General features: G+C 41.9%; 1 long non-coding RNA gene across 1 annotated transcript; it reads left to right on the forward strand.

Annotated features, from left to right (window-relative positions):
- The first annotated feature begins 20365 nt into the window (after positions 1-20365).
- LOC105358170 (uncharacterized) lies at positions 20366-23857 on the forward strand. Its single transcript, XR_002873346.2, has 3 exons — positions 20366-20478; positions 20690-20754; positions 20859-23857. It is a non-coding gene; the product is annotated as an uncharacterized LOC105358170 (long non-coding RNA).
- The last annotated feature ends 999 nt before the right edge of the window (positions 23858-24856 follow it).

Genomic DNA, 24856 nt, shown 5'->3' on the forward strand with positions numbered 1-24856 from the left:
GCTCGGCAGCCATTTCTGTTTTGATAATAAACCCCTGGCCTTGGAACCGTGTGCCTCCCGTCTCTGCATTTTGGGTCCTTTATGCTCATCAAGCTTCGTACCTGACAGAAACAGTTGGTGCTGGGCTGCAGATTAAAAAAACAAAACAAAAAACTAACAAAAAAAACCCACAACCTACATTGTGACATTTTTAGTTGTTTTACTTATAATCTGATTCTGAAGGAAGTACTGTGGAAAACTGCAATATTCTCTCCACCACATCCGACTCACTCTTAACCCATGTCAAGTCGCTCAGTCATGTATCGATAATCCATCTGAGTTTTGGCTGCGTTGACCTCTAAGTTGAACCCCCAAGCTAGCAATGTTTAAAAAAAACCCACATATTTGGAAAGTTTCTTTTCACAGAATAAATCCAGTGAAAATTGTCTGCTCATCTGCTTTATCAGTATTTTGTTGCGCTCTTGGATTTGTAATCTAAAAGTTAATTTATGAATTGTTTAAGTTTCTGCCACCAAGCCTGGGGGGTATTCCAGAAAGCAGGTTATCCTAGTTACCACGATAAGTTTGAGGCTAAGGAAGTTGGTAACCTCAGCTTTCGATTCCAGTAATTGAGGTATGTTTCAGGGTAGGTCAAGTTACCATGGCAACTGATGCTCTGAACATAACCTGGTCTGGAGCAGGTTTAGTTGAAGGTTAGTTTGTTTTCAGAGAGGTGAAGCAGCATGGCGTGTCCATTTGAAGATGATTTAGTGGATGAAGAACTTCAGATAATACTTTTTCCACCATGAGAGGGTGATAAGACCACATATGGATGTTAGAAAGAGAAACTTTTTTACTTTGATCCAACTTAATTATTTGCTTCAGTTAAGATAAATCATTTTTTTAGGTCACCTTAAAAATAACACGTAGTTTTCAGACAATTATTTTCCTTTCATTCAAATGAATTCAATTAAGTAGGTGTAACTTTGGTGCTGCCGTTAGATCGGCACCGCAAGGGATTCTGGGATATCATTCCCTTTGCCTGTCTGGACGGATTTGGGTTTAAGTGTGGATTTTTTACAAAATTTGTTTAGTTGTATAGCTGTTTTACTGTGTTTCACCGTGTTTGGCCGAGCTATTTTGTCCTACTATGCTTACGTCTCTGCACCATGAATGAGAGTAAAGGATAGGATGATGAGTTTATATAGCACCCCTACCGCTTAGTACTGTTATGACAGTGACGGAAAATTCTTTAGTGAGTTTTTGCACTCGGTGCATTTTTTTCCGTTCTTTTTATTTTTGTAAAAATGAGCATATCTGCCGGCTCAAACTTAGACATATGAGAGTTCAAGAAATATAAGTAATTAAGATTGAAAAAAGATTAATGGAGTTATGTGACATTTAGTTAGATAAATACGTAAATTTGAGTTGTATAAACAATTATAGAGTTTTATAGACGTCAGAAATTATTAGGTTGAATAAATTTAACTAAATTATTTGTTACTAATAGAAGAAATCTATTTAAGTTTATATATATATATGTATATGCGTCACAAGGAAAATGGAAACAAGATCAGAAACTTTGTCTGTTATTTTTCTCTAAGCAGAAACTCTTTTTTTATGATGCAGCCGTGTTACTTTTTTGATGGACTTAGTGAAAAACTAAAGTTTAAAGCAGCTGCAGAAATATACATACAGAGGATGAAGATAAACTTAACTATCATAAGTTAAGGGGCGCTGGAAGTTTAAAAATAAATAAATCAATTTTAAAAAGTTAAGAAAATAAGCCCAAGCTTTGTAAAGGTCCATTTGTAAATATTGTCTGACAATAAACCAGTCTGTGGGCTGAAACAAGTAGAGAGTCACTGATCTAGTTCAGTGTTTTTCAACCTTAAAGAGCCACGGCACACCATGATAAAAATCCCGCGGCACACCAGCATAAAAAAATAAAAATGAGAAAGTCATAGTCTGTATTGATCTACAGCCCCTCCACAATCTCACGTGCATTTTTGTGATAATTGTGGCAGAAAAAGCTGGACGTTGCAGCTGTTTTTTCTAAAAGATGTAATAAAAGTTAAGTTAGAAGATTTAAAAACTTTGTGTGTGTTCGTTTTGGTTTAAAGACATTTAACAAGACAGACTCATTGTGGTCTGAGACGCTGTCCCTTTAACTCAATGCATCATGGGAGACGTAGTGCAATAACTGACGCCGAAGGCAGACAGACTCTCTTCTCTGAGCTTCATGGTTTTGTTCACTTGTTCCACGGTCTGACACCGGATTCTGTGGAAAGTTGCACCATTAAAGACGAGCTTTAGCTGGTATTTTTTTTGGAACTGAGACACTTTATGAGCAAAATCAGAACAAGGAAGTGAAGACTTTAACCACTTCTGATTGGTAAGACTAATGACGCATGATTAAGCCTCCAAGAATGATTGGTGGAGACACTTGAAGAGGCGGGACTTTTCCAAAAACAGCTGTAGCTGCGGCTAAATCGTGGTACCGTCATTCTTATCAAAATGTCTTTAATAGAATCAAATAAACACAAAGAAAAAAGTATTTTATGATCTTTTATATTCCTAACTACTCAGTGTTTTATCAGTTTGGATGAACACAGAGTTGATATCCTGGAGATGGAAAATGTTTTAGATCAGTGAATGAGGGGAATTTCCCACAGCACACCTGACCATCTCCACACACTCGTTGAAAAACACTGATCTAGAGAACAAGTTTTACAGTTTAATACAGTGTATTTTTGGGGAACTATTTGGTAAGGGAAATAAACCCTTAGAAATGGGCTGTTTACAGTGTACTCCATCAACAAAATTAGAAGAGACAGATCTGTTTTGTCAGCTGGAGCAGTTGAGATGTGCTTCGGGACAATTTCAAGGATTCGTGCCATTTGCTGTATTTCAGCAGCTAGTTGAACTGCCAGTAGCATCACAGATGGAAACACTAGAGTGATCTCCATACTGCTGTCAAGGCCACTTATAAGCTGGCAGTTTGGAAATTGTATAAAAAAAAAGAAAAGAAAAAAAACACAAGTAAACATTTGATGATCTATTTTCAGAGGGGTTCCTTTCAATTATTTTGGCAGCATCTGAATAAGGAAGATGCCATGCTGTCTAGTCTCTGTCTGTGCTCAGAATTGTTCTCTTAGTGTTGCTACACAGCCACCAATGGCACATTTGAATTTCAGAAGCTTGCTCTTGCCAGGGAAAATTTCCAGAATGACTTTCACAAAGAAGAAGTGAAGATTTTTTATCTTTGTTATGACTCCCAGGAGATTTTGTTTGTCAGTGCCTATTAAAAATAGCCCCTTCGCATATGGTAGTTTGTAGCATATTAAAGCAACTCAGAACGGTCCGCACTGCCAGAAAAGTAGATTTTTCTTTCATTGAAGTAACACTTCTATGCTGTTCTGCTGCAACACACTGGTAGTAGTTATTGGAGAAATTCTTTTATGCCACAAAATGTCTGACTCCTAGGGTCAGTAGAAATGTGTTTTAAACAAAACAAAACAGAAAAAACAGTCCCACAGTCAATCGCTTGGATGAGTGGTAAATGTCTCAAGACAGAAGATTCCAGTTGCCATGACTCAACTTCAAGACTTTGGTTGAATTAAGAGGATTTGAAGCTTCCCCTATTCCATTTCAATCGAGTTTATGGAAAGAGTTATGCTTAATTAATTTGAGAAATTGAGAAGTTACAAAGTTGACATTTTTGAACATCAATCCTCCAAAAGAGCTGAACGTTTTGATAGTTGAATGAATTAAATAGGTGAAGAGGTTGAAGAGTTACAGCCGTCCAAAAAAAACTACCGTAAATTCCGGACTACAAAGCGCACCCGATTACTAGCCGCACCCACCCATTTTCACGTGTTTAACTACTTTTATACATTTATACATACACAAGCCGCGTCGGAGTACAAGCCGCATGAATTAGGCAACATTGTCATCCTTACAAATCACATCCTGACTCCCAGAGTAAGTGTGATTCATTAGCACACAGCGGGTGGAGTCAGCTTTGCCTCAGGCTCATGTATTTGAGTTTATCTACACCTGCCAAACAGCATGGAACTCTATTCTGTTCACAAGTTCCTCAGTTATGGTTTTTTTATTATTTATTTATTTATTTATTTTTAACTTATTGACAATCTAGGTATCATACATAAAATTACAAACAGTAACCATATAATCAACATTACATCCCTCAGTTATGATGAGGAAATTTACATCCGCGATCCCCCATTTCCCATGAGTCTTAGGGGCTAAAGGCGGGGCCAATGCCCGGCTCGCCATACTGTTGTACATGTTTAAGAATGAGCAAGTATCAGCAGTGCATGGAGGGGTGAACGGGTAAAGCTCTCCTTCCGCTTGTGTCGCGGCAGCGTTATGGGAGTAACAGGGCTGGTTAAAAAAACACACCGGTAAAATACAGCAGCGACGACTGAAAAGCGCGTGCCTCAGCGCGATACGCGCGCCTCCTCGCGGTGCGTGGGTCAGAAGTTTCCTTCCACAACAAACACTGTTGCTCCGCGGACGCCTCGAGTAAGCCCTGGCTGCAGCCTGCAGAATGGCTCGACGCCTCTGCGCTCTGCGCTCCCGCGCGCTCCTTGTCTCCCCTTCCTATCTACTCCGACAGCTCTGGCCAGCGCGGCTTCAAGGAGGAGCGCTTCGTCCCCATTGCGCCGGTGAACGGAGCAAATCGTGTCTGTGCAAAGCAATCGGACTTAATACTGTACGTTTTGTGTATGAGGGGCGGATGCGTTGTTACGTGTGGGAGCCTTCAGACTGCCATCGGCCCCGCAGCTCTATGTGAACGAGCAGCAGGAGAACATGTCTCCAGCTCACACGGAGGCTGTGAGCGTTTCAATGCAAAACTCCGCTCAGTCCTTAGAAACCGTTAACACGACCACGTCAATTTGTGTTTCCAGTCGTGTCCCGACAGAATAAAGGCTGATGTTATTCCCACATATTTACGTGCAGCCAGCCGAGTCACTATGACTCAGAGGTAAATTCACTCCATGCGCCGTTCTCTCCATCACGCAGCTGACCGGCTTTTCCAAACCCGTTGGTGACGGTGGATTTTTTTCACGCTGCTTTTAACGATTGCTTTTAACTTGAAAGCTTCATCATATTGTAGCGGCGATCACGTGCACGTTGGGTCTAATGGCACCAAAGGATTCTGGGATGCGGCCGGGCATGCGTGTTTCTTTTTGTTGAACCATGACTGAAGTGTCTAAGACCTGAAGTCAAGTCCATGCTGTTTGGCTGCTTAGAGGTGTGTTGAAAAACAAAAGACTTGTGCTTGGTGTTAGATAGAGAATACAAACCATTCACTGTGTCCGAAAATGCGTACATGGCGGCCGCCAATTAAAACCATAAATTAGCCGCGTCACTGAATAAGCCGCACGGCTGTAAGCGCAGGAAAAAAGTAGCGGCTTATAGTCCGGAAATTACGGTACACAAAGTGGCATGAAAATCTCAATAGTTTGAGTGCTTTAGAGCAGCCTTTTTCAACCACGTCATCACAAAACTGCCTTTCTGAACACACATACCAGCGAAGAAGATAGACGCCAAGTAGCGTCTACACTGCCGCGAAGAAATAATGACAGACATTCTAAAATATCCCCGAAAACGCTCATGATACATTTTCAGCTCTTGTACCAGTCGATAAAACTCCCCATGTTCTTCTCTTCTCGTAACTATGGGATGTATCCAAAATCGACGTCTTTTCCAGTGTCTTTCATCATTCAACAGAACAATAATTTCTTCATCGCTGGAACTGGAGCTAGAGCTACTGATGCTTGAAATATTCATGTTTTCTTTGTATTATTCTGACAATCGCGTAAATACTTGCTCTCTTCTTCTGAGTGAAAAGCGAGTTTAGGAAGCGTAAAGTTGCGCAGCGCCACCTTGTGTACAGGAGTATTTCTGTTTTACATTAAGCGCCATCTAATGTCAGGGAAGGAAATTGCATGTTCGCTCGGCTCATCGTCAGCGAAAATCGCCTGGGTGTGAACACAAAAAACCTGTTGAAAAACGCTGGCGAATAACGGCTGGCGAATATTCGTCCCGGTGTGTACGGGCCTTAAGTCTTTAGCAGGTCTTCAGATGCACAATGTGAGTTGTTTTTGCATCCCTCCCCCCACTTGAATTAAACGGTGCTCATGACAGTTTCAATGCTTCTGTGGTCAACTTTTTCTTATGAGTACATTTCCAATTTATTCATGGGTATTGTTGGCAGAAGATAACTATAGTAAATATAAAATACCAGGTTGAAATGACTGAATAACGAAATAATTAAAAACATTTAAAAATAAAAGGCTTCTAGTTATAAATTAATTATATTGTTATTTTGTGCAAAATACAACTGAATTTCAATTCCAAACCTGGCAACAACAAAGAAGTGTTGATAAATGTCAGGTGGCTTAGTAAAGGGCTGATATGCACCACCACCAAGAGGCAACATTTGCAGTAATTGGGAAAACAGCCCTGCACCCTCACACCATGAAGCCCATTGATTTTCTATTTATTCATGCCTCGGTTGCTGAAATTCAGCAGCGCAGCAACTGCAGAGGAGAAGCAGCTCCCAGAATGCATTGGCTCCTCTGGGAGCAGCCTTGTTCTGAGGAAGTGATGCTCTCGACGTAAACACAAGACTGTGTGTCAGTTCCTGCTTGTACATACACGTCTATAGTCTTCATCTGTCTTGCTCTTCATGTAAAGAGCAATGACTCATGCTGCAGCAAAGGCCAAAAGACAAAGACAGCACAAGCTGGAGACCACCTGCTGGACTGGAGAGCAGGGAAAGTGGCTCTCTCTGACATCCATCTGAGCTCTGATTCATTATCGTCTTTATTTGAGCAAAAGGTTGCTGTCTGTGGATTTTGTGGAAATGCCGCATGATACATTTGTCCGCCTACTATCCCCTTAAGGCTCAGCAACCTTTCCTTCCCTTGCTGCCAACTCTCAGCACTGTTATTTAAAGTGATGTATTCCTCTCTGCCTTCTGTCTGGAGTGGATACTCCATCACCTGCACAAACCAGCACACACACCACACACACATGGACATTGTGTGCAGATAGTGGTAAATGCTGAAAGAAATAGAAACACTTTGACACAGATGGTCAAAGAATCCAGGGATACCACAACTTGAATTTCGACAGCTTGGAGGTAGGCTGAATAAATTGACATTTTTTGGAAACACAAACTTGTTCTTGTCTGTGTAAGCAGACGGACACGTTAAACAAAAGCAAAGCTCCTACTTTGTGCTTGTTTTGCTTTGACATTCCTTCTGATTTTCTCTTATGAGTGTTGTTCTTTTAAGATATTGATGTGAAACGAAGCATAGCGTAATGCACTCATGTGATGAAACAAAGAGCCACTGGAGGTGGTTGTCGTTCCAGTTGTGAAGTTTGTTAGCATGTTTTCTCGCACATTCCAAAGACAGCGCAGTACACAGGAAGGTCTCATTAAAACTATACCTGACTGAAATATGAAATGTAATATCTACATGACTTACCACAGTCATTTCACAGCTTCTGAGTTCACATTGAACATCAATAACTAAAGTAGTATGAAAAGTCAAAATTCAACATGACTGTATTTCCGCACTAAAACGAACACTTTAAAGGCCTTTATAGTTTTCAATGAATGACAGTGCGCCTTATTATATGCAGCTCCTTATAAATGGAGCAATTCTAGTTCAGAGTTTTATGTATTGTGAATTTTATGTATTGTGAAGTCCTAGAGTTATGTTGGACACGTTTAATAATGTCTGACTGACTGATGGACATATCTCTGATTATTTTGTCTCCCTTGATGCGCCGTATCATTCATACGCTTTGTATGTGACATATGTTCAAAAATAGATCATTCATTGAAATTGCGCCTTATAATCCATTGCACCATATAGTGCAGAAATATGGTACCTGTACATTGTGTAGCCTGAACAAAGCCTATAGACCCACTCCAATTATCTTTTTAAATACTGTATTATCAAAGGGTTCCCAGTGGTCTTTTAACTTCTGAGACATAGTTTCAGCAGAGTGGCAGCAGTTCATCAGAAATATGTCTAGGAGTTGTGGGCGGTACTATTGGCGGGGAATAAGCCTGCGCTTATTTCCCATCATGCCTTACACTCTCTCCCACTAGTTTGAATGGCATTTTTTATCTGCTCTAGATTCACAATGATTTGAATGAAGAAACATTCAGAAATTAAATTTTAATTTTCTTAAAATATTTCCACAACATCAGAAAAATCCTCCAAGTACATGTTAAAAATGCCAAAACACAATTTACAATAGAACGGGTCTTTATGTTTATTCATTGACAAAAAAAACAACCCAAAAAACAAAAACAAAGCTAAAGCACAACATGTGCAATTTTGTAGTCTGTCAGTCACACCAGGGGGTTTTCCAGAAAGCAAGATTAAACTACCCTGACTTTAACCCTGAACTCTGGCTGAAATCTGCCTGAACTTGCTTACTCTGGTTGTGTCGGTTCCAAAAGACCGGATATGAGTTGGCGTAATTACGCTCAACTCGGTAACCCTGGGTTAATACACGTGCACAGCGTGTAAATAAAGACATTCTCAATAGATCGCCGATTTTTGGGGTCACCATGGAAACGCGTGGAGAAAAAAAGAGAACGCTATACTTCAGTGAGACGGAGTCGGAGATTTAAATGACGGCATTTGAAGATTATGCATCCATCAATAAAGTAATACGGCTGCATCATCAAAAGAAAGAGTTTCTGCTTCGAGAAAAAGAACGGACAAAGTAAACGCACGAGTTTCTATCTCATCTCTACTATCATTGTGATGCGCATATATATATATATATATATATATATATATATATATATATATATATATATATATATATATATATATATATATATATAATTTATCCAACCTAAATGAATTGATTCAATTGGTAACAAGTGATTGAGTTAAATTTATTCAACCTAAATTTTTTACGTCTATCCCACTGAATAATTGTTTATACAACTCAAATTTACATATTAATCTAACTAAATGTCATATTACTCCAATTCAATTAAATGTTTTTCCATCTTAATTTAATGTACTTCTTGAACTCTCATATGTCTAAGTTTGAGTCTGCAGATATTCTCATTTTTTTAACATTAAAATGAATGAAACAGTGTGGATTTGCAATATGAACCATAAATACAGTTATCATGACTCTGACTATAACTTCAGTTCTTGTTTCATTTAACAATAGGGGTGCTTAATAAACTCATCATCCCCTCCCTTCTCTCTCACTCATGGGGCAGAAAAAATTAGACATAACAGGATAAAATAACTAGACAAAATCCAATAAAAAGCTAAAAAACAAAACACAGTTATTCAAAAACCCAGTCTTAAACCTTAATCCATCCAGACAGGCAAAGGGAATGTGTGATGGGGTTCTTCTTAGCAGTGAATAAATCACTCTGAACTAAGATGACCAAGCCAGCAGACTCCAAACAATGGGATTTTATTTAACCCAAAACAAACAAAAAAAGAATGCAACTGATTCTGGGAGAGCCTGTTGCCACCACTGCAACTGAGACTGCACTTCTTCAACTGGGAAAAGTCCACCCCTTATAAAGGCTTAGCCCCTCCCACAGGGCAATTAACCAAACAATTCCCTAAAACAAATTCCTGGAAGATTTTTTAACAAAACTCCAAAATTTACAGATATTTATCAGAAAAAAATAGTACCAATTTAAATACAAAAACCGCTTTGAAACAGAAATTAGATAGAAAGGGGAACAAAGCAAAAAAAAAAAAATGTGTGAAGACACTTCCTGTTTCCTGTGGATATGAATGCTGATGTGCTCTGGTTTGGCTGTTGGTGGAGGAAACTTGGATGGTGAGTGAAATTCTGTTTAAAACCAAGTGTGCACTCTTAGAATTAAACAAAATATGAAATGCGAGGGATTTGATTGACAGTGTGTATGTGCTCAGTGAAACTCAACTGCTACTGGGCTGGAAGAAAGAGACAAAAACAAATAATTTAGGCTGTTCAGGCGCTGTCCTGCAACCTGTGACGCTACTTCGTCACAGAATGGTATCCCACAATTCCTTGCACTGCCAATCTAACATCAACACCAAAGTTACACCCACTTAACTGAATTAATTTGAAGGAAAGTAAAATAAATGTCTGAGAACCATGTGTTATTTTTAAGTTGACTGAACTCCAAAAAAATGATTTATCTTAACTGAAGTAAATAATTAAGTTAGATCAAAGTAAAAAGTTTATCTTTCCAACATCCATATGTGGTCTTATCACCCTCTCACGGTGGAATAAGTATTATCTGAGCTTCTTCATCCACTAAATCATCTTCAAATGGACACGCCATGCTGCTTCACCTCTCTGAAAACAAACTAACCTTCAACTAAACCTGCTCCAGACCAGGTTATGTTCAGAGCATCAGTTGCTGTGGGAACTAAGCATTCCCTGAAACATAACTCCGTTTCTGGAACCGAAAGCTGATGTTATCCACTTCCTTAGCCTCAAACTTACCGTAGTAACTCACATTACCTGCTTTCTGAAATACCCCCCTGGTCTAGGTTGTAACTCATCCACATCTGTCTTGATTTGTGTAATGACCCCCGTGTATTTAAGTGTCTGGTTTTCAGCTCTTCATCATCAGGTCATCTGTTTTATCACTATTTTATTGGTTCCTTGTTTTTGTAAGTCCAAGTCTATTTATGAAATATTTAAGTTTTGGCCACCAAGCCTGGCCTCCTGCATATTGGGTCTCACACATTCAGTTTCTGACAAAACAAAAAAAAAACAAAAAAATCTGCAATTCTGCAGGAGCTATGAGTCTTTTACAAAGAGATAGCTCTTTTTTCTTTTTTTCAGACATTTGAAGATTCTGACTCACTGATGATCTCTGAAAAACAGACTAATGGGTTGAGGTCGATTTTATCTGTTCAGTAACACCTTAGTTTTTCTTCTATTTTCCTTCTGTTTATTATCTCTAGGCCTAAAAATCTCCACCTTTTCTCCAAACCTCCTTCTGCTGCACAGACTAATCTTTTTTTAAGGTCTCTGTGCACCACTGAGTCACTTCAAGGAACCTCCTTTAATGTTTTAATGTAACGCTCAGCAACCCATTGCTACAATTTCCCAGCTAAAGCTCTAAATTGCTGTCTTGAGATGCTGAGGTGCTCTTTAAAAAAACGAAAGCCCCCAGACTGTTCAAGTGCAGGACATGAAACCGAGTGCATATTTAATCCCTGATTAATCAGTGAGGTCAGTAGTGCATATAAGCAGATTAGTCCGACCCTTTTTCATCCATAGCAGAAAGATCAATGTCCATTCATTTAGGCAAAGAAGACCATTGACATGTGTCTGGGTCTTTTAGCTTACCCTCGCTGAAAGCAAACAGGTATATACAGAAAAGGCTAATGAGAAACTCTGTAGTGCTGTGCAGTCCAGTTATATTTATTTAGTTGGTCCAAGGTTGACCTGCAGCAACAATAAACTTAGATTTTTGATTTGAAATGGTTTATTTGAAGCAATCAAGTAAGAATAATATGCAAAAACATTACAATCATCAGTCATACATTCATACAATGACGAATCAAACTTAGGATAATTAGACATAAAATTAAATATTGCTTGAAAGGGAGTGGAAAGAAGTGAATTTTTATAATCCCACCCCTGTTCTACCTTAACTATTTTATTACATGATTGATCACTTTCCGGTTCCCAACTTTTATCAGACAGAATTAAGAATCCTGAAGTATCGATAATTCACATGACAAATTTAAATGACTTTCTTATCATGTAAAATAGAAATAACTATTTTAGAAATCAACATAGCAGTGGTGTCTCTCCGCACGGTGGGGGGGTTTACATTACAACTGAGCCGGGGGTGTTCGTGTCCCTGGGGGGTGGGTCCTGGTCCTTGCTCCTGAGCGCTGGGCCCCGCCAAACTTCCAACAGTGGCCGAGCCTGGTCGGGCCATATTTACAACACCCCTTATGGGCCCCCTTTTTTCCCGGGGTTCCCCCCTCCTGGGCGGGGGCGGCGGGCCCCTGCCTTGCTCCTCCCTGGACCAACCGTGGGCTGGGTGGGTGGCTGCCTGGAGTGCGGAGCGGGTCTCCCTTGGGGGGTCCTGGCTCGTACCTGGGGTTGGGGCGGGGGGATGCCCGGAACTCCTGGGTGGTGGTGGGGTGCTCGTCTGGGGCTGTGGGCGTCCTTCTCCGGTGGGGCCCTGCGTTGGGCTCTCCTGGCGTGGCGGGGGGGCTGCTCTCCTGGTTGGGCTGGGGCGGCGCTCTCTTTCCCTCCGCGCCTCCCTGCTCTCTGGCTCTGGGGGCCTCGCGGCGGTCCTGCTGGCCCTGGCCTGGGTGGCGGTCTTGGTTGCCCGGGGGGCGGTTGTTCCCTGCCTGTTCCCGTGTGGCGTTGGGGGGATTCCGGCTGCCGCTGCTGCTGCGGCGGGGGTCTGGGTGTGGGGGTGGCTGGGCGCTCCGCCTCCTTCTTTTAACATTCCACCATCCATTTTAGAAGAACATAAACACTCACCTGAACACAGGTGTTAGCTCACCTTTGCACTAATAGTTTGCATGATTGAATGAATGAAAGATTTCACACTAGTTGGTTTAAAGGCATAGGTATGCGTTCGTCAACACTATCTGTTTTGTGTACATGTTGACATGTGGACATTCTTGCAGCTATCAGGTGTGTTGATAACATTTCAGTGTGTGTGTGGACAGGCCCCGCCCTTTTTGTACTACATTTGAACCGTACCGTAATGATAAACAACCAGTAAACCTGTCTGCTCTGTGCTGCTTCATGGTCTTACCCCCCCCTCTCACTATCACCCTCCCCTCTCTAACATCCTTCTTTCATTTTCCCTTCTTTCATTTTCTTTCGGTCCAACACCAAAGATTTTCAAACATGGTTGAAATTAATAAAGTTTGGCCTCAATTACAAAAGGGGTTTATTCAGTCATACCTTTGGTTTGTCTGAAGATTAATAACCCCTCTTGTTAAAGTAAAATATGTCCAACACAAGAGGCCCTCAGCTCTCATCTGCCTGCCTAGCTGTTGGACAGGACAAGTAAAAAAAAATAAATAAATAAATAAAAATAAAAAAAAATATATATATATATATATATATATATATATATATATATATATATATATATATATATATATATATATATAAAAAAGAAATCAACATAGAAAATGCAGATCAGTTATCTAAAATATATGCAGATTATATTGATTAGAAAATTCATGTACATGTTAAGAATTTATAAAAAAAAAATAGACATAACACCCAGCCAGCAATGTCACGTGGGCCCCAACTTGGAGAGAGGTGGGCTACATGGGTACTGACTGGGCATGGGTTTATTTTGGGTAAACTTTGAAGGCCCCACATTGGCCCCCCACATGGGTTACCTGTTAGGGCCCTACAAAGGATCCATGTGGGCTAGAACCCATGTGGGTCAGCCAAGTAAGGCCCATATGGGTTGCATCTTGGCCATAAAGACTTGGGCTGTAACTGGGACACTGTATATGGGACCCATATGGCTAACCATATAGGCCTGATGAAGAGCCCGGGTGGGCAAAGAAGCCGAAAAAAAGGATTTAAGTGGGCGAAGAAGACCTGGTCTGTAAGTGGGCCACTGTATGTAGGACCCATGTGGTATAACTTTCATGGGTCCCACGTGAGGAGCCCTCATGGGCTAACCAAATAGGCCCAATAAAGAGTCAATGTGGTCGAAGAAGACCCGGGGCCTCATTCATAAACGTTGCGTACGCACAAAAGAAGGCGTACGCCACTCTCTACGCAATAGTTGAGATTTATAAAAAGCAAACTTGACGGGAAAATGTGCGGTCCTTCACGCAAGCTCTGACCCAGGCGTACGCACAAAAACGGGTGAAATGAGAAACGGCGACGGCCGTCGGCAGATGGAAGAAACACGTGAAAGTGAAAATGACAATCCAGCCTCTCAGAAATTACACGACTTCACAAAGCAAGTCTTACAATTAATAGACCTACACGAACACCCATTTGATCAATCGGCAGTGAAACAAACAAAAAAAAAAAAATCAAATGAAAATTACAACAGAAATTCAAATGAACACATATTTGCAAAAAGAAAAGTGAAATATGTTCTGCAATATTGGCATGTTGTGCAATTCATCCTCATAAATAATATAGTTAACAGAACGAAATAATGTACAAAACTGATATTCTCGTCAGTGTGTCCGTCTGGCGGAGCAGATATAGGTGCGAGCGTGCGGACGGACGGACGGACGGCCAGACGTACTATTTGTCCACTGGGGAAAGTTGTTTTCAAATTAAAACATTTCTTCATAAGCTATCGAATTATGGTATTCATACATATACCTTTAGTTTGTCTTATTCTTGATAAAACCATGTATGGCGTATGTCTCAACCATTCATAAAGCAACAAGAAATTACATTTGCGCGGAACAATTTCCCATTTCCCCGTCTAATATTACCGACATCTGTAGCTTGTCAGATGCAATTAAATGGAGGGAAATAAAATGCCCCATCACAATGCGTAATGACGCACAATGGCTGATCTTGCGCACTTAGAAGATGTGGCAAATGGAAGATTTCGGAGTGAACGGATCTTTAGACAGCAAGAAGACTTGCTGGCAAACGAGGACGAGTGGCTTATGAGCTGGTTCCGACTTCCTCGAGCCGTCCTGTTGGACCTCTGCGGGCTTTTGGGCTCGGCGTTACAGAGGAGCACTCGGAGGAACCACGCGTGTCACCCGGTGCATCTGGCGCTCCGGTGCTCCCTCCGATGGAGCGCTAGACGTTTTTTATGCCTCAACTTTGATGTCCGACCATTTCTTTTTTATTTCGGCCACGGTCCGAGGTTGTGAGGCTACAGCATTTACGGCATCTGCCACCATTTGCCACTCACGTGCCTTTTTGGCATTAGTAATGCCCACACTGTGCCCTCCAAACAACATTTTTCTCCTCTTGTCCACCTCGCCAATGATAACTTCTACTTCACATTGAGTGAAGTTACGTTTTTTTGATTTCGCAATCAATGAATATTAACTTGTGGGCGTTTCACGGACTATTTATGGGCAACTGTGGGCGTGTCATGAAGCCGCAAAAGCTGCGCTGCATTTAGAATTGGTAGTGATTTATTAAGGGAAAGATGCGTAGGATGTGCGTGCACACGGTTTTATAAACCCGAATATTTCTGTGCGTACGCACGTCCTATGTTTCATCCGTACGCCACTTCTGACGCAAATCCTACGCAAAGTTTTATAAATGAGGCCCCTGGCCTGTAAGTGGGCCACTGTATGTAGGACCCATGTGGTATAACTTTCATGGGTCCCACGTGAGGAGCCCTCATGGGCTAACCCTATAGGCCGAAAAAAAGGATTTAAGTGGGCGAAGAAGACCTGGTCTGTAAGTGGGCCACTGTATGTAAGACCCATGTGGTATAACTTTCATGGGTCCCACGTGAGGAGCCCTCATGGGCTAACCATATTGGCCCAATAAAGGATCTAGGTGGGCGAAGAAGACCTGGTCTGTAACTGGACCACTGTATGTAGGACCCACATGGTTTGCTACAAATGAGTACCACATTAAGAGTGCTAATGGGTTAACCATATAGGCAGGTATTTTGAAAGGTTATTTTTGTATTCTGTTACTAGACATATGCTTAAAATCCAAGAAGATGAGTAAAATGACAGAACCCCTGAAGACTCTTTTTTTTTTTTTTTTAACTTGTCCTGTCCAACAGCTGGGCAGACAGATGAGAGCTGAAGGCCTCTTGTGTTGGACATATTTTACTTTAACAATAGGCATTATTAATCTTCATACAAACCAGAGGTATGTCTGAATAAACCCCTTTTGTAATTGAGGCCAAACTTTATTAATTTCAACCATGTTTGAAAATCTTGGGTGTTGGACCGGACGGAAAAGGAAAGAAGGGAAGAAAAGGGAGGGATGTTAGAGAGAGAGGGGGGTAGGAGGGTGATAATAGGAGGGTAGGGGGGATAAGACCATGAAGCAGCATAAAGCAACAAGTTTACTGGTTGTTTATCGTTACGGTAAGGTTCAAATGTAGTACAATAAGGGCGGGGCCTGTCCACACACACACTCAAATGTTATCAACACACCTGTTTGCTGCAAAAATGTCCACATGTCGACATGTACACAAAACAGATAGTGTTCACACGCATACTTATGCCTTCAAACCAACTAGTGTGTAATATTTCAGTCATTAAACCATGCAAACTGTTAGTGCAAAGGTGAGCTAACACCTGTGCTCAGGTGAGTGTTTATGTTCTTCTAAAATGGATGGTGGAACGTGAAAAGAAGGAGGGAGAGTGCCCAGCCATCCCCACCCCAAGACCCCCGCCGCAGCGGCAGCCGGAATCCCCCCAACGCCAAACGGGAACCGGCAGGGAACAACCATACCCCGGGCGACCAAGACCGCCACCCAGGCCAGGGCCAGCAGGACCGCCGCGAGGCCCCCAGAGCCAGAGAGCAGGGAGGCACGGAGGGAAAGAGAGCGCTGCCCCAGCCCAACCAGGAGAGCAGCCCCCACGCCGCGCCGGGAGAGCGCAACGCAGGGCCCCATCCGGAGAAGGACGCCCACAGCCCCAGACGAGCACCCCATCACCACCCAGGAGTTCCGGGCATCCCCCCGCCCCAACCCCAGGTACGAGCCAAGACCCCCCAAGGGAGACCCACTCCTCACTCCAGGCAGCCACCCACCCGGCCCACGGTTGGTCCAGGGAGGAGCAAGGCAGGGGCCCGCCGCCCCCGCCCAGGAGGGGGGAACCCTGGGGAAAAAAAGGGGGCCCACAAGGGGTGTTGTCAATATGGCCCGACCAGGCTCGGCCACAGTTGGAAATTTGGCAGGGCCCAACGCTCAGGGGCAAGGACCAGAACCCACCCCCAGGGACACGGACACCCCCGGCTCAGGTGTAATGTAAACCCCCCCACCGTGCGGAGAGAGAAACGCCGGGCCCAGGAAGCCGGCACCCAAGGGACACGGCCGCCGTTGCCAAGGGGCCGCACCCCCCACCAGGGAAGGGGTAGGGGACAGATGGTCCTAGGTCCCACCTTCCTTGCAAAATGTGTGTGCGTGTATGTGTGTTTGAGAGGGTGTGTGTGTGCATGTGTGTGTGTTTATGTTGGAATGTAAATATTGAGGGGGGACGGGTGTGTGTACTAAGGGGGGTGCAGTTAAAATTGGCGGGTAGGGCACTAAGGGGACATCTCCTGATTACTCACAGTGATGTCCCCTCACCCTCCCCACCAAGGGGCCCTGAATGTCTAAGGTGAAGACTCTTTCCAAATTGAATATGAATCACAGCTTTTCTAATTCTGATCAGTCCAGCTGTTAACACTGGCTAAATTGATGAACCACAAATAGACATACATTTTAAGATTTTACCATGTTTTACCCAGACCAACCTGCATTTGCAATATTGGACAATTATGACATTTATTTTTTCTTGTCCAGAGTTTTGGTACTTTGTAGAGGAAGTGCTGAGATTTTGAGGATGTAGCAGTAAGCAATTAGATACAAGTAGGGTGACTACTTGTCCCAATTTTGGCACCATACAGCCATCTAGTCTTCTGTCTGGCTTTCCTATTTATTAAAAATATTTACTTTTTTCATTGGTGCTCAGTGGATCCAACAGAGATTCAAGTTTTTAATGACACAGTTTAAAATGAAGTGGTAACTTTGTTTGAACATAACACATTTGTTGTGTTGCTGTCCTATTCAGAACAAGCCTGGCTTCAAGTTTCAAGATTTTTTATTGGCCATGTATGCATATGCAATCAATACTTAGGGGTGCAAAGGTCTCAAGGTAACGTTTTGAAAAAGAAGAATCATTGTGCTCTGCTCATGTGTCGAAGTGTCCTTGGGCAAGACACTGAACCCCACCTTAACTCTGTTTTTTAAGGTTGGCGCCAGTGTTCGGCAGCGGAGCCACCACCAGTCTGTGAATGTGTGTGTGAAAGGTTGAATGGAACTATGACTGTAAAGCACTTTGGGCCTTCAAGGAAGGTAGAAAAGCTCTGTATCCGTGTACGACATTTACCATTTACCAGTATTGTAAATTGTCCTATCACAATCTGACACGTCACCGGACCAACGGATAGCCAATCAAAAAAATGTGACGTCAGCATTAGTCCCAGGACCCTGAAGAACCTCAAACGGTAATTGCAGGCTGAATAGTTTTGGTACCTACACCTACCATACCCTAACTTAAATTCTAAAACACAGAAAACTAATGCTATATACAGTATGTTTTGTGAAATACAACAGTTTTTAACCTTTTTTAATCCACCCAGTTTTAGTGCATACAAAATGAACCAAGACTTTTTTTTCCCTGTAACTTGCAATCAACAAACAACACAGATTTAATCTCAGGGCCCTGCAGAAGGGCACTTATAACCCATCAGTGGGCTCAGGCCAGCTGAATAAGAATTGCAGGCAATTAGATTGCAGATTACAAGACATTAGACATTTATTTGGATGGTGGTCTTTGGTTGCATTTCAGTTATTAATTTTTGACATTAGTTTAACTGTGGCAGTCTAGCTGTGGAAAAGGTGAATGTGTCATGATGCTGTCCTCTGCGCTGTGTCTCACGCTTTGCAGTGTTTCTGTCTTAACAGAGTGAGCTGGGTGAGGTGAATATCTAATAATTACCTTAGTTCATCTCATTTAGTGCATGCAATTTTAATTAATATTTTTTGGAATTATGTTGAAAGTGTTTAAATGTGAAATTGGTTGGAACACAGCAGAATTTTCCCCTTTGTAGTAACACCTTTGCACTAATATGGGGTGGCCGTGGTGCAGCGGTAGGGCGGTCAACCCATGATCGTAAGATTGCAGGTATGATTCCCGCCTTGCACGCCCATGTGTCGCAGTGTCCTTGGGCAAGACCCTGAACCCCACCTTGCCTCTGGTGGGAGGTTGGCGCCAGTGTTCGGCAGCGGAGCCGCCATGTGTGTGTGCATGGGTGAATGGGACTGTGACTGTAAAGCGCTTTGGGCCTTCGAAAGAAGGTAGAAAGCGCTATATAAGTATACGCCATTTACCATTTAATCACAATGAGCATAAAGAGCAATTTGCTATTTTTTCTTTTACTTGTGTTAGCTTACAAAAATAGTTTAACATCTGTTATGCAAACTTACCTGACACTACTACTGAAATAAGATGTGTTCATATGCTGGATTGGTTCAGTCTAGTTTTTATAGAAAATTTTAATATGTAAATAAAATGACTTTTATATTGGAGTAGAAAACTGCATTATTACAAGCAGGGTGGTTTAAGGAGTTCAAAGTGGTAAGAAGGCGTTGCTGATTGGACGGTTGCTGCGTTTTGAATCTCCCGCTCATTTCCTGATACGGATTCAGTCAGTCGTCCTGGTCGGTCAACGCAAGGAGATTCTGCACTTCTGTCGCACCGTTCATCCAGGCCATTTATTGATATCAAGGTAAGATACCTTTCTGGTTTTGTGTTTCGCTTACAGCTCTAACTGGCGATGATAAATGTGGTTCATAAAAACATGCACAGCTCGGTAGTGTTGTTCTGTCCTGAAGTTGAATCCATCCATGTTACAGCGGCTTTTGCATTTGAAAGAAGCCGGTGTCACAAACGGGCAGACAACTAGTTTCCACGTGCAGCAGGTTCATTTCCAGACATGATGACATGTATAGGGTCGCGTCACCGATCATCCAGCCAGTGTGTGTCGGCGTTTCACCGAGGCGTCAAACAAGGAAGCGCATCCTAGTAACAGAGTTGCCAGATTCGGCGGGTTTCCGTCCAATTTAGTGGTTTCTATTTGGATCTTGCAGGGATAACTTGTTTTGGTCAGATATAATTTGGCCAGGTTTTGTGTGAAATGTTTTTTTGTTCGTTTTATTATGAGTCTGAATGATCTTATTTTGAAAAATGACCGGAATTTCTCGGTAAAAATGAATGAATACTAATCAGTCCAGTGGCCAGTTTAGATCCATAAAATGCAAAATCTTTTTTGTTTTTGTTTTAGCTTTTCAGTGTATTATAATGTTGATTCCTCACAAAAAGACACCTAAGCGGTATTTTGAACCATTCAAGCATTTGAGTATTCCTCTAAAATCGAGCGGGTTGTCATGAGCTGACGTGAAGAACACATTGAGAACGGTCCCGTTCATGAGAGTCTGCGCTGCCGGTACCGCCCACAGACACACACCCACTTTCTCCGATGAGCAAGAATGTTTGTCAAAAGTGCTTTATTTTTATATGCACATCCATTTTTGCAGAAGTTTGAATGTTTTTTTGTTTTCCTGGGAGAAACGCAGACACGCTGCTGAGGCGGCTCCATCTGCCGAGATTGACGTCACACACAGAGCGAAAGCCGGTGACTCAGAGGATGAGTCCTGTTATTTCCAGTTTGGAAAGAAACGCAGGATAATAACCGATATTTAATTAAAAAAATCCTTTTGTGTGTGTGCCAAAGGTAATATCATATATATGGATGTTGCTTACTATTAAGGGCTTAAAAATAACAGGGTATAGGCCCCTTATATATATATATATATATATATATATATATATATAACATTTTTAGAGTAAACGTAATTTTATTTATCATCCTAGAGTTACTTGAACACTTGCTTCAGGGAATGGTTATTTCAGAGTTTAGTTATTTTGTCCCTTGTGTTGGTCAGGTCACCTGCAGCTTCACTCAAGTTGTCGTGACAGACTCGCCGATATAGATTTCATGTCAGCAGTTGTAAGTTTATACTTAAAGTTTTATTTCATTATTTATATATGTAATTAAGCTGTTAACGTTTAACTACATCTTTCTATCTTGTGATATTTTCTCTATTTAAAAAGGTTGCTGTGGTTGGAGTAATTGGGGATGCAACCAGAAGAATGATGGGCTTCCTCATGTCCAATGAGTTGGCTCTGCAATATAACCTGTTTGGCCGTCATGGAGAGAATAAATTCTGCTAGCTGCGTCTTTTTGATGTCTTCTGTGGTAATTAGAGTTGAATTTATTAATCTATATTCATCACTGACAAATGATTTAGTAAATTTAATCCCAGGCTAAAATGAATACTTTGTTTTTTGTGATTTCATTTTAGGGGCAGTGAAGAAAAATGCCATCACCCAACCAGTCCCACTAAAGGAAGTGGAGAAGGGCCTCTCCAAATGGTTTGTTGGAGCTCGTGACAGGGGAGAAAACTGAGCTATAAGGACTCAAAGAGAGCTTGAATAACAAGCCGATGGAGCTTGTTCTCAGGAACCGTCAAGGATGCCATAAGTATTTTGTTTTACTGGATTTATTTATTTTTTCGTCACATAATTGGCACACATTAAGGTTGTTCATATTGTACTGTACCAAGTGAAGTTGTTCTTTATTTTATTAAGTAACTGTAGTATGTTAGATCCTGTGTGTTATCTGTTAAACCTTTGGGTGACCTTGCCATGGTCTTGTATCTCGTTTTCATAATGCAGGATCAGGATAATTTATTTTCTTTTATTAAATTGAAACATTTTAAAAGCATTTTGTTGACGTCATTTGGAAAATTATGTTGTGAAACAGTGGGATTTTACAGAATCTTCTCATTTGGGTTTTAGGAAATCTAGATGGAAAAGAAGACCCTATAACGGTTCACTGGTATATAGCACTGTAGGAAAACACAGGTGGGACCTCAATGGCAACACTGCACAAACCCACTCATGGCCCACATGGTGGCTTATTTAGGTCCCACATTAACCCAATATGCAATACTAATTAATGCATAAGTGGGGCAAAATGGGTCATGGATGATTACCTGATTGGGGCCCATCTTTGCCCTGTTTCAGTCATACTTCCAGCCCACAGAAGAAGAACTACGAGTTATGGTTAACTATGAGTATGGTTCTAATGCTACTTACCCACTTGGGGCCTACAGGAAACCCACTGACCACCCACTTCAAGCCTATGCGGGCATACACAGTTGGGGCCACCATGGAAACTGCGGACAAACCCACTTATAGCCCACATTATAGCCCATTTAGGTCCCACATAAAACCCATATGCAATACTGATAGACATATTTGTGGGGCCAAAGTGGGTCTTGTGTACTTTTCCCAGTTGGGACCCATTTGGGCCCTGTTTTAATCCAACTTCCAGCCCACATGGGCAAAAATATGGGCCCTATGTGGGTTCTAATATTATTTACCAACTCGGGGCCTATCTGACACCCACTCAGCACCCACTTCAAGCCTATGCGGGCATACACAGTTGGGGCCACCACGGAAACTGCGGACAAACCCACTTATAGCCCAGATTATAGCCCATTTAGGTCCCACATAAAACCCATATGCAATACTGATAGACACATTAGTGGGGCCAAAGTGGGTCTTGGGTAGTTTAACCAGTTGGGACCCACATGGGCCCTGTTTCAACCACACTTCCAGCCCACATGGGCAAAAATATGGGCCCTACATGGGTTCTAATATTATTTACCAACCTGGGTGTCACGGTGGAGGGAGGCTCGAGAGCCGGTTGGACCCAGACGCAGAGGCGGAGGCATGAGGATCAGGGCTAGTGGGTTAAATTCACAAAAAACAAACAAAAAGCGCTGCAGAGCAGGATGTCAGAACAAAAACAAAAACTCACTGTGGCGTGGCGTGGCGTGGCGTGACGAGGAACATGGAACATGGCATGACATGAACACCAGACAGGAATAATGGACCAACACAGGAGGAAGGCAGAGACAAGACTTATATACAGACAGGGCAGACAAGACACAGGTGAACACGATTAGGGCAGATGGGGACCAAAGGAAGTAAAACTCAAAAAACATGACAAGACAGGAAACCTTTCAAAATAAAACAGGAAACAGAACCAAACAAGACAGGACAAGAACTAAAGCGAAAAACAAGACACAACAAACTGAAACCATGACACTGGGGCCTATCTGACACCCACTCAGCACCCACTTCAAGCCTATGTGGGCACTCACAGTTGGGGCCACCACGGAAACTGCGGACAAAACCATTCGGGGCCCACATTTTCTGCCCATTTTTAAACCATATGGGGCCCACTTGGCTTTGCTGGCTGGGCACTGTTTCAAAAGAATTTAATGGCAAAAATTGATCAAGTATCAAAAGTTAAAAATATGTGACAATTTCTTTTTATTAGGAAAAATCATGAATCAATGTTTTGAGCAAGTGAAGTAATGTAATTACAAATCAATCATTTTTAATTATCTTCAATGACTGATTAAGCATTTTTTTTATCTGTATTTATTTATTTTATTTTTTTTTGCTTATAAGGTGGTGCTGTGAAATAAAATAAAAAGGGGTCCATGTCCTGTCGAATGTCCAAGGTTGAAATTCCATCTTCTGCTGATTAACAGTCGTTCTTCTGGGTTTAAACTGAGTTTCTAAGTTCTCTTTGCTGTTATGTCTGCAGACATTAGATTAAGGTCCGTATCCTTCTGCAGCTCTTATCAGGTGCGCTGAAAGTTGAGGTCAAGTTGTCTGGAAGTCAGAACTTTGCTGAAAATTAGGGTCACTTCAGACTTTTAGAGATAGCGTTGATCCCAGGTGCCTCTTTTCTTGAAATTATATTTTACTCTTTATTACTCTATTTGTTGCTTCAGACGTCTTTGATCAAACACTTCTCCAAGTCCTTCATGGTGTCAATAACCAGAACCTTGGACCGGTCCGGTGGACCGAGTGGTTTGACGTAAATCCTGCAGCCTTTAACCCAAGTGTTCTCAATCTGCTTCTGCTTCCTGAGGAGCCTGGCATGTTTGGTGATTTCAGCATTCCTTCTGGTCAGATGGTCATTCAGATAAACAGCAGATCCTTTCAGATTCCTCCGTTGATTCATCAGAGCTAGCTTGTGTTTTTGATTCACAAACCTGATGAGGATCGCTGGTTTATCCGTGTCCTTTCTCCTGGGGAGCGGGTGGCAGGTCTCGATGGTATTTAGATTCAGGGAAATCCCTTTAGACGTGAGAAATGTTTCCATTTGGTGTTCACTATCAAACAAATTATTTCTTATCCATGACTTAATTTTAGATCAAAACTTAAATGGCCTTTTTTAAACAGAGACTTGGAATTGTTGTTCAACTGGTTCACTGTCCAAAGCGACTCCACCCCTTTTTAACTTTACGAACAAAGACAGAAAACAAGTAGGGGAGGGGGAACTGCTGTTATCCTGTCTGCTTTTATTAGTTTTACAGAAAAAGTGTTTCATGAATATACATCTTTTGAATAACAGGCCATTGTTTTTAACCCTTGTGCTATCTTAGATGACCCCCCCCCCCTTCCATTTACGTGTTCTCCCTACCATGACAAAGGTGGATAAAGGTGGAAAGATTTCATGTAATCCATGGACACCAGTGAAGATCACAAATCATTGAAGAAAAAAGGTTCAGAGCACTGTCTAGTGGGTCTAGATGACCCAACTCCCAATGTTAAAGTGCTTAGGATAGCACAAGGGTTAATAAGCCCACTGTGTTGTGTTTGAAAGTGTACAGACCCCCAAAGTGTAACTCATCTTTTAATTCTGACTTTGCAGAGCTGCTTTCAATTATACACTTAGATTTTAGTAGAATAATTATTTGGGGTGATTTTAACCTACATGTGGACGATCCATCGGACTCATATGTCCAAGAGTTTTTAAACATTTTAGCAACAATGGATTTTACTCAACATGTCATTGTTCCCACCTACAACAGGGGTCACACTCTAGATCTTTTAGTCACTCGTGCCCTTATGGCCACTGTGACCTCTGTTGTGGATGTTGGCATCTCAGATCACTCGTGTGTGTTTTTTACTATCAATGGATTTGTCACACAAAGATTTCCAAAGAGAACTGTTAGAAGGCG

This window comes from Oryzias latipes, chromosome 6 (assembly GCF_053564925.1).
Source record: "Oryzias latipes strain Hd-rR chromosome 6, Olatipes_Hd-rR_3.1".
In the NCBI taxonomy this organism is placed as follows: domain Eukaryota; kingdom Metazoa; phylum Chordata; class Actinopteri; order Beloniformes; family Adrianichthyidae; genus Oryzias; species Oryzias latipes.